The 12,655-nt window shown below is 42.6% G+C and overlaps 1 protein-coding gene across 7 annotated transcripts in view; it reads left to right on the top strand.

Annotated features, from left to right (window-relative positions):
- The window catches only part of PAG1 (phosphoprotein membrane anchor with glycosphingolipid microdomains 1), a 106,338-nt gene that overhangs the window by 56,015 nt on the left and 37,668 nt on the right, over positions 1–12,655 (top strand). Inside the window, exon 1 of one of the 7 annotated variants that reach the window (XM_003205143.4) lies at positions 3,501–3,989. The exons of 3 other annotated variants lie outside the window; for them this stretch is intronic. The gene's annotated coding sequence lies outside the window, so the exon portion shown is untranslated. 3 more of the 7 variants (XM_010709071.3, XM_019614123.2, XM_010709069.2) reach the window with 3 other exon arrangements.

Genomic DNA, 12,655 nt, shown 5'->3' with positions numbered 1-12,655 from the left:
AAAGAAAATTGCTGGTCATTGCTCCTGCTAAATACAGTGGTTTAGAGTGCCCATGTAGAGTTAGGCCTTATAAATGGGGTACGTTTGAAGATTAAGAGGAGTGGAAAATGAAATATCAGTGATGCAAAATTTTTCTTCATTTTAATAAAAATGAACAAGCTGCAAGGAAAAATAAAACACAAGCTGAAGTTGAAGGAAGCTCATTTGTAGCCATCCATGTCCTAATGAATAGCACTGGGAAACCACCTATGCCATAGCAGGCTGAATTACTTACATCTTTGTAGTGTCTTGACTTGACTTCTGGAAGAAGGGGCTTATGGCATAGTCCCAAATTGAAATCCAAACATCCATAAGTCTTTATGCAGTTTGTGTAAGTGATATCTTCACCTGACTTAATTGTGAGCCTTCGGTGGAATATCTGACCGTAGACCCAAATGGTGTGTGTCAAATAACACAATTCAATGAGATAGGTAGTTCAGTGTGAAGTCCATCCCTCTTCAGCAAGAGTGCAGTCCAGAGCATGTGTGTCTTCATCCTCATGGTTTTCACCAACAGCAAACTCCAAATTTAGCTAAGATTCCTTATCTAGTGGGTAGCAACCCAGCCCATTGCAGGGGAGTTGGAACTAGATCATCTTTAAGGTCCCTTTCAACTCAAACCATTGTGATTCTATTATCTCTAGGGCTAAGGTTCTGTTAGCACCTGCTGCAAGCTAGACACATCTTTCTTTGAAAATATGATGTAACACCAATATAGAGAAGTAACTTACAATTGTAACCTTTACCTCCTTGGACCAAGATGTTCATAATTTTCTTAAGGATGTTTGCACTATATTTGTAAAGAATGAATTTGATATCATAGTATTAGAATGTCTATACCTGGATTTTGGCATACGTTATTGGAGAGGGGAACTCCTGCTTTGTGCTTTCTGAAAACTGTATGTTGTAGCCCTCTGTCTCTTAGTTGCAGATTTGAAGTGGTGTGTGTGGGTGTGCGCGTGTGCTGTAAAAGACTGTGATCAAATCAGATTTTAATGCCCCTTATTGTCCCAGGAAAAGCATGCATGTTTTCACAGAGAAGTTCTTCTATGAAACTTTCTGGAGTTCCTTAATGCATTCCTCCACTGAATGACTAAACTCTTTTGTCACCTAGAGTGCCCTGAGCAATATCTTTGTGTTATTATCTTTGTGTGTTTATTGAATAGCTTCATGTTTTGAAAGCTAAGTGTGTGTGAGATAAAGATGAGAAGGATTCTGATCTCCAGTGGATGGTATACATCCAAAAATACAAGAAACTAAGGGATTTACATCAATGCAAATGAGGTTTCCTGCAGTTGAAAATAACTGTGAGAATAGTCTGAAAGTATTAATTTTATATGTGACACTAAGAAATAATGGCTGGGTCTTCACATGCCATAAATATGGTAAAAGAAGACAATAAAGCCTTTAAAAAATAATAGCCAAAAGGATCACAAAGACCCAGAGAGAAGAATCTAAAAAGTAAAAATTGATAAACTGTCACATATGTAAATTTACATGTATGTAAATGATAAATATCAGTATGTTACCTTACCAACATAAATGCTGTGCATTTCTGTTTACATGACTAGATTTATCTGCGCTAAATACAACATGAGCCCTTAGCAAACTAGATCTGCAGACAGCTGAATTGGTAGAGGTGGAATGAGGTGGCACAGGCAGTCTGTAGCACTCTCTTCGGCTCCAGACTCAGCTTTCCAAGAGAAGTAACTGTCATGAATGTTCTCAGCTGCCTCTATGCCAAAGCACACCGCATCGTACAGACTTGGTGACAGGCAGCTTGTTGACGTTGTGTTGTGGTTCCCAAATGTTGCACAGTAAAGGAGGAAAATGCTATGAAAGTAATGCCAAGGACTACTGATTTGTGTAGACTAGAAATTTAGAGAAAAAGAAATTGGAGGGGAGATAAAGGTGACTTACAAGATATTGCTCTTGATTATTTTAGTTGGAGTAATTTAGCTTGCCACTAGCAACAGGCATTTCCTAATGTGCTTTAGCATTAGGCATCACATCCTTTAATATTTATTGAATTGTGTCTGTAGGCTGGCCTCCGTGCAGTTCTCTGCTTTGGGGCATCTTTTTGACTTTAAACAACTGCCTCAGCACTTTGTTGTAAAAGATAGAAGTATATGGGTTTTTTGAAATTACATACATAGTTCTGCAGTGCAGAGAGAGACCTCATCTGAGATCCATCAGCTGTGATACTCATCTGGAATCTAAGTGTGTGTGCTACTGTGAAATACGTACTGGATATTTATGATGTTCTGTCAAAGAGCTTCTCGCTTTGTTTATTGCCATAGTCATCTGGCTCTGCTGGTACAAAGCAATCTTGATCTTCCTTGAGTCCATTTGGCAAGATGCTAAGGCAAATACTTGATCTTATTAACAGATCAAAGGAAAAGGCTTTTCTTAAGAAGTATTATTAAATAATAAAATTAGAAGAGATGGTTGCTCATTTACAACTTTCTTTTCTCAGCTGAATTTTGATTATAAGGTACACCGGGGCTATTAGTATCTACTGAGCGCTACCACTCAGCTTTCTTGAACAAGGATGCTGGAGTTTTGTCCTCAGCAAAATGCTTTCAAACAATCAAGTTGCTTTTAGGAAATGTTCAAAAGTGTCCACCTAGGAACGTCTCATGGTGCAAATTCACATGCAGTAACTTGGAAGTGGCTGACATACCTGTGACTGTTCGTCAGAGCAGCCTTGGCCAGTTCCCCCTAAATGTAACAGCAAAGAGCACATGTAGCTAGTCCTGCAGTGCTGCAAGCTGCTGGCTCCCAGGCTGACCTGATGGGGCCTGCTAAAAGGGTGAGAGAGGGGGGCTGTGAGGGATTGACAGCAAGGCATCAATTAGCACTAATTGCATGGGAAATCATTCTAATGCTGCGATGGTTCATCCAGGCGCTGGAATGAGTTGGTGGTTGTGCTGAGCCCTGAGGACTGTGTGTCCCTTGCTGTTTGTTACTAGAAGAAAACTCGTTGTGTACTGCTGTGATCGGTGGCACTATTTTAGGACCTGAATTATAATTAGCGTAAAGAAATGTGCAACAGCCATTGTGTACCTTCTAGCTCAGCATGGGAAACTTTGAGTTAAATTGCAAAATTCCAGTTGGTTACAGCAGGGATCATCACCAGCAGGGCAAGATAACTTTTCATTTTCTGATAGGAAGGACAACAAACTTGAAGTTGTGTGAAATGTATGAAATGCACACACAGCAGTCTGTCTTTTAAGAGGAAATAGATACGGGCATATCAGTTTAAAAGGTTTGCTTTTTCAAAGTGCTGCCACCTTCCTTTCACACTGACAGCTGCAAACATCTGTGGGACCAGTTTTCTCCATGCAGTTGCTTGGTGAGGTGAGGATGTGCCTTTTCCATGGTGAGCACAGCAGTCTCACATGCAGAGGGTGACCGGCCAGCCTGGCCTGGAGCTGCAGGGTAACAGAGCCCTGCAGGGATGCAGCTCCACATGGCTACAAATGGATGCTGAACAGGGCTGGAGTTTGGGCTGCCAGCCACGGGTTGCAGCCCTGATGGAGCACTGACCTGCTGGATCACCATGCTGCCGGGTTACCGTCCTGCCACCTCACTCACTTCTGGGCTCCAAGTGGCAGCCAAGGCTTGGAGTCCTGGGGTAACTCCTCCTCTGCTCGGGATGCTTTGCTCACGCAGCCACCCACGGTCCAAACAAAAATGTGCGAGGCGAGGCAGGGAGCCTCCACCTCCCCTCCCACCGCCGGCATGCGCTGACAGCGTTGCACTCCTCTTCACACTGCTGGTCTGGAGCACATCGCATTTTTTCTCCCTTTGCTTCTCATCGGACCAAGCAAGAAGAAAAATAAAGGAAGAAAAGGGGGGAAAGTGCACGGCTGTGCATTAGGACGTCTTTGTGGCAGCCAAGCACGGAGACTGTTTTTTGCAGGGCTGCAGTGCACTGGCAGTGCCAAGGTGAGGTTCGTGCCTTGTGTGCAGAGTTGCAAGGACACGAGGAGGGGGCTGCTGGGCTGGGAGAGTTGGGCTGCTGACGTCTCCTCTGGCAGGAGGGAGAAGGTAAGGCTTTTTCCTTCCAGGAGCACAGCGTGCCTGCTGCTGTTTGGGTGTGAGTTACAGCATGTGCAGTATGGTGGGGGGAGAAGTTTGCAGTCTGCTTGGCTCTGCAGGAGAGCAGCATTAGCACAAGCAGTGTGCTGCAGCTGGGAGTGTTTTGTGATCACCACCATCAGTGAGAAAATCAGACTGCGTTCCAGTCACACAGAGAAAAGACCATTCTGTCTCGCACTTTCTTTCTTACTTTCTAAGCCAAAAGCTACTATGCATATGCAATATTAAATGGGTTTTGCTAATAGAAATACATTACCATACAGCCACTGGGCAAGGTAGATATTTCTGCCTGTTACCAGAGACAGCTCCTCGCCGCTGCAGGTACTGTGGGTGCACAGGCTGTGCTGTGCCATGGGAAAACGTGAATGTTTGTTCTGCACACTTCAGCAGAAAGAGACACGTGGGGGGTTTTGCAGTCGCTTTGGAATTACTGAGAACATGAAGACTGTGCTAAACAGATTTTATGCTGTTGTGCTGCTATTTTCCCTGTGTCCTTACTGCTTCAATGATATTTTTAGTGGTCTGGGAGTTTTTAATTAGTGTTATTTTTCTGTTTTTAAAGTGAAGATCCTTTTTGTATGAGCAAATCTCCAGGTCTTTTTGCTGCTATTTGTCTCTTGCAATTGTTAACTGTGTTTCTGAAGTTTGTATAGCTGTGAATCATAGAATCATTAAGGTTGGAGAAGACCGTAAGATCATCCAGTCTAGCTGTCGCCCCATCCCCGCCATGCTCATAAACCATGTCCCTCAGTGCTACATATGCACATTTCACGAATACCCCCAGGGACAGTGACTCTACCACCCCTCTGGGCTGCCCATTCCAAAAGTGAGCATGGCCGTGGCTGTGACCACCAGCAGCTGTTGCCCAGGTGGATGTGCCTGCAGGAAGGGACATGACCACTGCATGTCCCTAACACAGCTCTGTGCTTGCAGCACTTTCAGACAGCATTTGAGAGATTGTGTGGTTTTTTTGGTATATTTTTTTAGAGGGAACAGAGAGGGAGAGTGCTGTTGGTGTGCCATAGGGCTTTGCTCTTCGCAAAAAGTAGAACCAGAATAATTGAATCATAGAATCATTTCATTTGGAAGGGACCTTTAAAGGTCATCTACTCCAACTCCTCTTCAATGAATAGGGATGCCTGCAGTTAGATGAGCTGCTCAGAGCCCGCTCCAGCCTGGCCTTGAATGTCTCCGGGGATGGGGTATCCACCACCTCTCTGGCAACCTGTTCCAGTGCTTCACTACTCTTATTGTAAAAAGCTTCCCTTATATCCAATCTAAGTCACCCCCCTTTTAGTTTGAAACCATTTCCCTTTGTCCTATCACAGCAGACCCTGCTGAAGAGTCTGTCCCCTTCTTTCTTATAGCCTCCCCTTTAGACACTTGAAAGCCATTATTATATCTCCTAGACGTGTTTGGTTGCAATTGAGTTGGTTGCAGTTCAGACCCATACTCCAAAAGGTGCTTTACTACAGGCACTTGTATCTGGAAATGAACGTGTACCTGGAGAATTACACTTCTAAGTGTAATCACCATTGGTTGTTTATTAGCATGACTACACTGGCTTAGGGAGGTATAGGGCTTTACTTTCACTGCTGTGCCTTAATTAGCAAACAGCTACATCATCTCTTTTGCTGATAGTTGGGAAAAGTGGAGCAGCTATGTCTCCCACACAGAGCACTATCCTGTCTAAAGTTTATTTGCTGAGGCTGCATGCCTCAGTTATACAGCGACTGTTCCAGCCCATTTCCTCCCAAGTACACGGCGCTAAGGCAGGGTCCATTTAAAATAGGGAGCTCTTCCTTGCATAGTCAACTTTCATTTACTGTGTATGTTTCTGTAAACAAGAAGATGCAGCAGTTTGTGGTGAGCGTGAGCAGAGGCACAGCTATGCAGTAACTCCTCATCCTGAGTGTCTCCACTTTTTGGCAGCCCGGGAGCCATTGCTCCTTGCCAGGCAGTCGGCACATAGACCTGCTGGGAGGTAAGCAGTGTGCCTGCTGTGGGTTGGGAATTCGAAGCGTTTCTTTCTCATTTTGCATTGCTACTGAGTTCCCATTTGAGGAATTACTTCATCCTGCATCTGTTTTGCTTTCAGAAGGAAAAGTTAACTGTTTGTTGTGTAGATGATAATGCACTCTATATGACACTGAAGTTCACTGCCATGCACACCTTTTTCACCCTGTTAGCCTCAGGCAGCCCCTTCAGGGTTGTTGGTACATCTTCTGTGCGTCAGTTTCTGCACAGCACTGCAGTACTTTGTTCAGCTTGTGTTGAATTGACAGAAGGGAGTCAGGTTTGCTTTCTGACAACACTGTGCCCTTCCCTGGCCAGCTGCAGCATCACCTTTCCTTCTCAACTCTGTATTCACTTCTGCTCCAGATTTCCTTCTCTCTCCAGAAGTGCTGTTCCTTGACTTTTTTCTGCTCCGTTCAGAGGGAATTCATCTGCCTTTCGTGCCACCACACACAAGAGCAGCAGGACATTGCAGCCTTGCTTGGTGGCAGCCCATGCTTTGAGTGCTCTCTGCCCACAAACTGGTGGCCAGGCTGCCTTCTTGCCTCCTGTCCCAGCACCTACACACATCGTGATTCAGCCCACCTCATGCACTGAGTGAGTAATAGAGGATCTCTTTGAAGTATGGTGACTAGAGAATGTGTAGCTCTGCTGATTTGGGGTCTTATAAGGCATGCTTTCATGCAGTGCTAGACAGATGACACAGCCTGCATGGATACTACAAAGTCCAGTGATGATGGCATGGAATAGCTGTGCAGTTTCTTGCCCTGATCTGCTTGTGTAGAATATTTATCCTAATCATCTGCTTCTGTTTCAGAGTAAGTACAGAAGGAAATACCACAGACAGCCCTGTCACTGGGAAAGCGCATCATTTGAATGTGCAATGTAAATATTTTAACTAACCAAATGTAAACACTGATTCTCTTTCAGTATGGGAAAGGACTGATGCAGTCAAAAATGAGCTGGCATAAAAGTGACCCTTTATAAAGGAGATAGAAAATTGCGTTTGCGCATTATGGTAATCAAAATAGAGTTCTTAATGAATTGCCTAGTGTGAAATGAATTACGAATACAAATGTGCCTGACACAAGATGATCGGAAGTCGTTGCTGCATTAACTTGAGAAGGAGGGACTTTGTGATTCATGGGGATCTGAGGTCATGGGAGGGCTGACGTGTGTTACAGGGAGGCTGAAGACTGAAGGAGAGTCTAAACCACAAGTATGGGCTGCTTATCTCCTTGTCTCTGGATCTGCCATTCTTACCGTGCCAGTACTGTAAATTCAGAAGTTTCCACAGGTTTGAAAGATGGTAGGAGCAGCAAAGATAGTAGACACAGTAAGAAGTGCCTTATTTCATTCACACGTCTGTTGTGTGGGTGGATTCAAAGGAAAGCAGAGGAATTGCTCATTTGTTCTGCCTACACTGGGTTCTTAGCTTCTTGAAGATAAGGCTTTAAGGATGGCTGTTCTGTTCATATCACAGAGGTGGTTGTAAGCAATTGTGAGACGCCAGCAGTATTGAAGATCATGCCATGGAGAAATTGAAGGACAGCAGAAAAAGGACCTATAAATGCTTAGTAGTGTTGCCTGAATGTGAAGGCTGTAGTGCATAAAATAAGCAGTCCTGTGGCTTTTTATCTTTCTCATTGAGAAGGTGGTTAACTGATATTTGATAGAAACCAGACATGGGGTTTGACTTCCAGTGCTCAGTAAGGTCCAGAAAAATACTGCTATCGCAGAGATTACAGAGTCCTCCAGATACCACTCAACTTTATCATGTAGTAAATGTTGAGAAGTAGAGACCTTACATAGTAAAAATGTTCCTCAAACTCCTAAGCAGAACTGTCTGGAGGTGATTAATTTGGCTCTGTGTTCTAGTGAGTGGATTATGAATACCAGAAAAGGATGAAATGACACAAAGGATTTGACTAGACTTCATCACTCATGCAAAATTAATTAGATATTATTTCTGTAGGCACAGGTCCATGTATCCATGCGTCCAAGCAAGTAAACTTTTGTTAGTTTTTTTTTTTTTTTTGAGTCTGAGGGTATTATTTTAAAGTTATTTTGCTTATAGTTAAAAGAAAAAAAAGGATAAGATCTCTTCACCTGCCTTGTATTTGCTGCTACTTTCCTCTAACAGCTGGAAACTTACGTTTGCACATAGGCCTAAAAATGTCATTCCCTAGGTAAAAAAAACAATATTGATTTTTGTTGATCTCCTTGTTAGGGAAGGAGAGATGGAAATAGAAGGAAAAAAAACAAAAGGGAAGAGTAGTCCCCCATGGTAAATGCTTGCAGTTGCAGCACAGATTAATCATGCAGTGTGTAGCCTAAGAGTCATCACCTGCCATTACTACTGTAGGCCAGCTGTAGCCAAAGCAGCAAATCTGTTAAAAGTTATCTATCTAAATAAAGTAGAAGCCAAACACCTTGAGCCACCAGTGAAGAGAATACAATAGTATTATTTTCAGTATAGACCATTTTTTTGTGTGGATGCAAATTGTTTTGTGTAGATGAGAATAATTTTGAATAAAATTTCTGTTGCTGGTAAATTAATCATTTTATGCAATAACCTCTTATGACTGTTCTCTCGAATGCAGATCATCCAAATGTTCTTTACCTCCCAGACAGATGTATCAATTTTCATGGGGAAGTGTGAATACATTCAGAAGAAAGCACTCCTTTTTTTCCCGTTGGGAATGGAAAGCTCATAAACTCATGCATTTTTGTTAGGGAAAAAAAAGAAAAAGAAATAAGAAAAATGTGCTCATTTTAGCACACGAGAAAAGGTAGGAGATTAGTTTCTTGTAGAGAATTCATGGCATTGCACTTCTGGAAGAAAGTAGCACTATTTGAAGAAGGACTTTAGATCATTGAAGAGAGAATTCAAGAGAAGGGAGCAAAAGTGCAGCTGAAAAATCTTTGGAATGACACTGTAAACTTCAGGGAGAAAGGGAATTAGATAAAAGAATCTGTGAGAATGGAAATAGTGATGTGAAAGGGAACAGATTGTACTGGTGAGATCTTTTGGCCTGAGTTTAAGAAGAATTCAGAATATGATCTGCATTCTGTGTCTTTGTTTGGGAAGGGGGAATGGACCTTTCTCCATTTATGGTAAAGTGGACTGTTCAAACATCTTAAAATCTGCTTCAAACCAACTATTTATTGCAGCTTTAAAGTACAGAAGACTGTCATGGTCAGAAGAAAGAGAGGAGCTCCCAAAAAGTGCATGGAAGTATAATTTATGTTCCTCTTCCAAACCAGAAACTCTGTGAGTGAGGAGAAGAGTGCTGCACTCATCCATTGCAGCTCACTCACTCAGACTTGAGATTTTTTCAGGAAGCCTTTCTGTATATAGCTATAAATTTCAAGGTTCAGGCCGCCTGCAAGGGGAGCTCGGATGCCCCCATGAAAACCAGGGCTGAGTAAGATGCATATTTTGAGTCTGAAGGTGCCACTTGAGGCTAGCTTCCAGGCACATAATGACCATGGCATCCCAGGCATCCCTGGCACACACCTGGAGCTGCCTTGTGCATGACAGCATTTCTGCAGCAGGTGGCTGGGCTGTCCGGCAGCTCCTGTGCCTGCAGCTGCTTCAGAAGCCACTTTTTGACTGTGGTGCTGAGCAGTCTCCAGCCTTTGCCTGCTTTGCCATTTCTGTGGATCACAGGATCTTCAAATCTGCATGTGACCTATTCAGGTGAATGGCAATAACTTTCAGTGTAGGTAACTGTGAGACAAATTTATACATACGCTGCCATAGGCTGTCAGTAGCTGTAGACAAGCCACTGTCCTCAGGCTAAATTAGTTTCTTAGCCCCGCTCTTGTGGTGCAGCCAATTCCATTTCAGAGTATGTCAATTAAGTAGAATATGCTCTAATAATATTTACGTTTACACAGCACATCTCATCTCAAAGTACTTTATAAATCACGTATTTTCAACATCACTGACCTTTTGCAGTCCCTTGAGTGCGGAAGAGCAACCATTTTACAACAGCAGTGCAAACCATTGGAATTTTTTTTCTCTGTAATTCTGAAGTGACACATTAATTATAGAATAAATTATATGTTCTGTAAGCTACAGCTCCAGTTTTTGAAGATCCTCATTCTTTACCAGGAGGGTGATGAGACACTGGAACAGGTTGCCCAGTGAGGTTGTGGATGCCCCCTCTGTGGAAGCATTCAAATCCAGCCTGGATGAGGCTTTGAGCAACCTAGTCTCGAGGGAGGTGTCCCTGCCTATAGCAGGGGGTTGGAACTAGGTCATCTTAAAGGTCCCTTCCAACTGAAACCATTCTATGATTCTATGATTCTCATCAAGATAAGGAACATGACCCTACATTCTGTGTACAGCATGAACAAACACCTAATCCATCTTCCCAAGACTAGGCCCTTGGAAACAATTCAGTCTTGCTTCTAAATGAACTATGACACCTAAAAGTGTCAGTACCTGTATACCTTGACTTTAATTTTATCTGTAAATTGTCACCTTTTGCTGTAAGAATACATCTGCCAAAAAGCATATAGTCTGTATTCCTTCTCAGCTTTTGAGGATTCTCTCATCTCACTGTGAAAGGTATGGAAAGTCGATATGCTAGAAAACCCATTAAGTCCCAATTGAGCGGTTCACGTGTAACTCATCTTTCAGGGTGCTGAGACCAAGAAAGTGAGCATGGCTAAGTGTTGGGCCAGCATGTGCAGAGGACAGATGAGTGAGGCCAGAGAACAAGAAGGAGGATAAAGATGATGATACATTAATGTTCCTTGCATTCAGTGTCCCTTGCCATAAATGTTCAAAGGGTAGTCCAAAGCTTGCTGAGATTGGTGTGTGTCTGTTCTTGTGGCACTAGAGCCGTGGGGACTGGCAGAGGTCTCTGAGGAAGTGCTGAGGTCCTTACTCTGCTGGAGCATCCTTCCTGGGATGTGCCAATGCTCAGCTTGTGTGCAGGACTCCCTGGGTGAGAGCACTTTTCCTCTATTGACTTTAAGAAAAAGCTCCCGGGGAACTGCTTTGCTTATTGTTAAGTCAGAAGGTAGATGTGCGACCTGCCATGTCACAGTTCTGCCAAACCACCAGTTCTGGAGGTTAATTTGGGCCTTATTTAATTTGTTGTTTTAAACAGGAAAATAGCAACATTTCTGTTTTAGTTGTTCAGTTCAACAAATGGATTTCAAAACCACATTTAATGTGAATACTGTGGATGGTAAGTCAGTTAATAGTACATTAAAAGAATCTTTAGGTTTTCAGTGTATTGTTTTGTCATTTATCTCTTTTCATGGCTTGTCTGGGTTTAATGCAGTTTATCCCATTTAGGAGCATTACTGAGACAAACTCCATTAAAGCAGGCATTATTATAGTCCTTGTTTTGATTAGCACTCAAGGCCACTAGAAAATGATCCTTAAAAAGAAATCCATGTTTCTTGTGGTCGTTAGCACTGTGATCACCACCAACTCCTATGCAGTTTAAGTCTGGTTTGTTTTTTTTTTCTACTTTAAATCCCAGAACTGACTGTGAATGCCTTTGTTGTGGTCTGTGACATTTGAACTGGAACATTTATCTCAGAAATAAGTTTGTGAGCTGTCAATGCTAATACTTGTAAGAAATCAGATCTTCATATGTAAGTCTTGTGGTTAAACACTTATCATTACTAGCTAGTGTTCTGCAAAGCTACCTTACTGAGTCTATTTTACTCCATTTTACTTCATGGTGAGGCTTTCCAGGCATTCAAGTACTACGTATTCTTCTCCGACAACTCCCTGACTTAAAAAAGAAGTTTGGACCATTTGTACCATGCTAGCAAGTAGGACCATTTCAGTCCCAGGCTGGTACAGGCAATTAAAATAATTTTCTCACATCATGTTTAAAGCACTGACATGTAATCCTAGACAGAGCCTCTCAGCACCTCTTTCCAACACTTTTCTGCACTTGAAGGATGAGCAGCTGCTATTAAATGCTAATGCTTTTCAAGGGTGAACGGCTGTTTTAGGATGTGTTATTAACTCTGTGCAGATGGGTGCATTTTCCAACCTATTGCACAGGGCTGGTGTCATTTGCTGTTTTCTTTACAGGTTTTAGTACCGTTAAGCAAAAAGAGAAACATCAGTGAGAAAGCCAGTGAGTCTGAAGTGTCTTCTTGGCCTTGGTGGGAATCCATAATTAAATGATCCGGCCATTGGAAACAGACCTCAAACCTTACAGGTGTGTGGAGTTGTCTGTCAGGACATAATGCTGCTCAGGACAATTTATCAGCTCATTTTACCAGTATTGCTGATTTTACGTATTGTAGATGAACACTGGTGTACCTGAAAAGAGGCACTTAGCCTAGTCTTCATCTTTTATTTTTAAAGACCAAAGTAGCCCTGTCTTTTCATTGACTTGCCAGCTGCAGTGTGAGAATTCAACTGTAACCTGAGGTCCTTTGAGTCACTCATCAAAGCCTCAGAGCAGGCTGAATGCCTACTTTCACAAGCTTATTTCTATATAGAGATAAAA

The sequence above is a fragment of the Meleagris gallopavo genome, chromosome 3 (assembly GCF_000146605.3).
Source record: "Meleagris gallopavo isolate NT-WF06-2002-E0010 breed Aviagen turkey brand Nicholas breeding stock chromosome 3, Turkey_5.1, whole genome shotgun sequence".
Classification (NCBI taxonomy): Eukaryota; Metazoa; Chordata; class Aves; order Galliformes; family Phasianidae; genus Meleagris; species Meleagris gallopavo.
The sequence above is the reverse complement of the archived record's forward strand: the minus strand, read 5'-3'. Positions and strand labels throughout refer to the sequence as shown.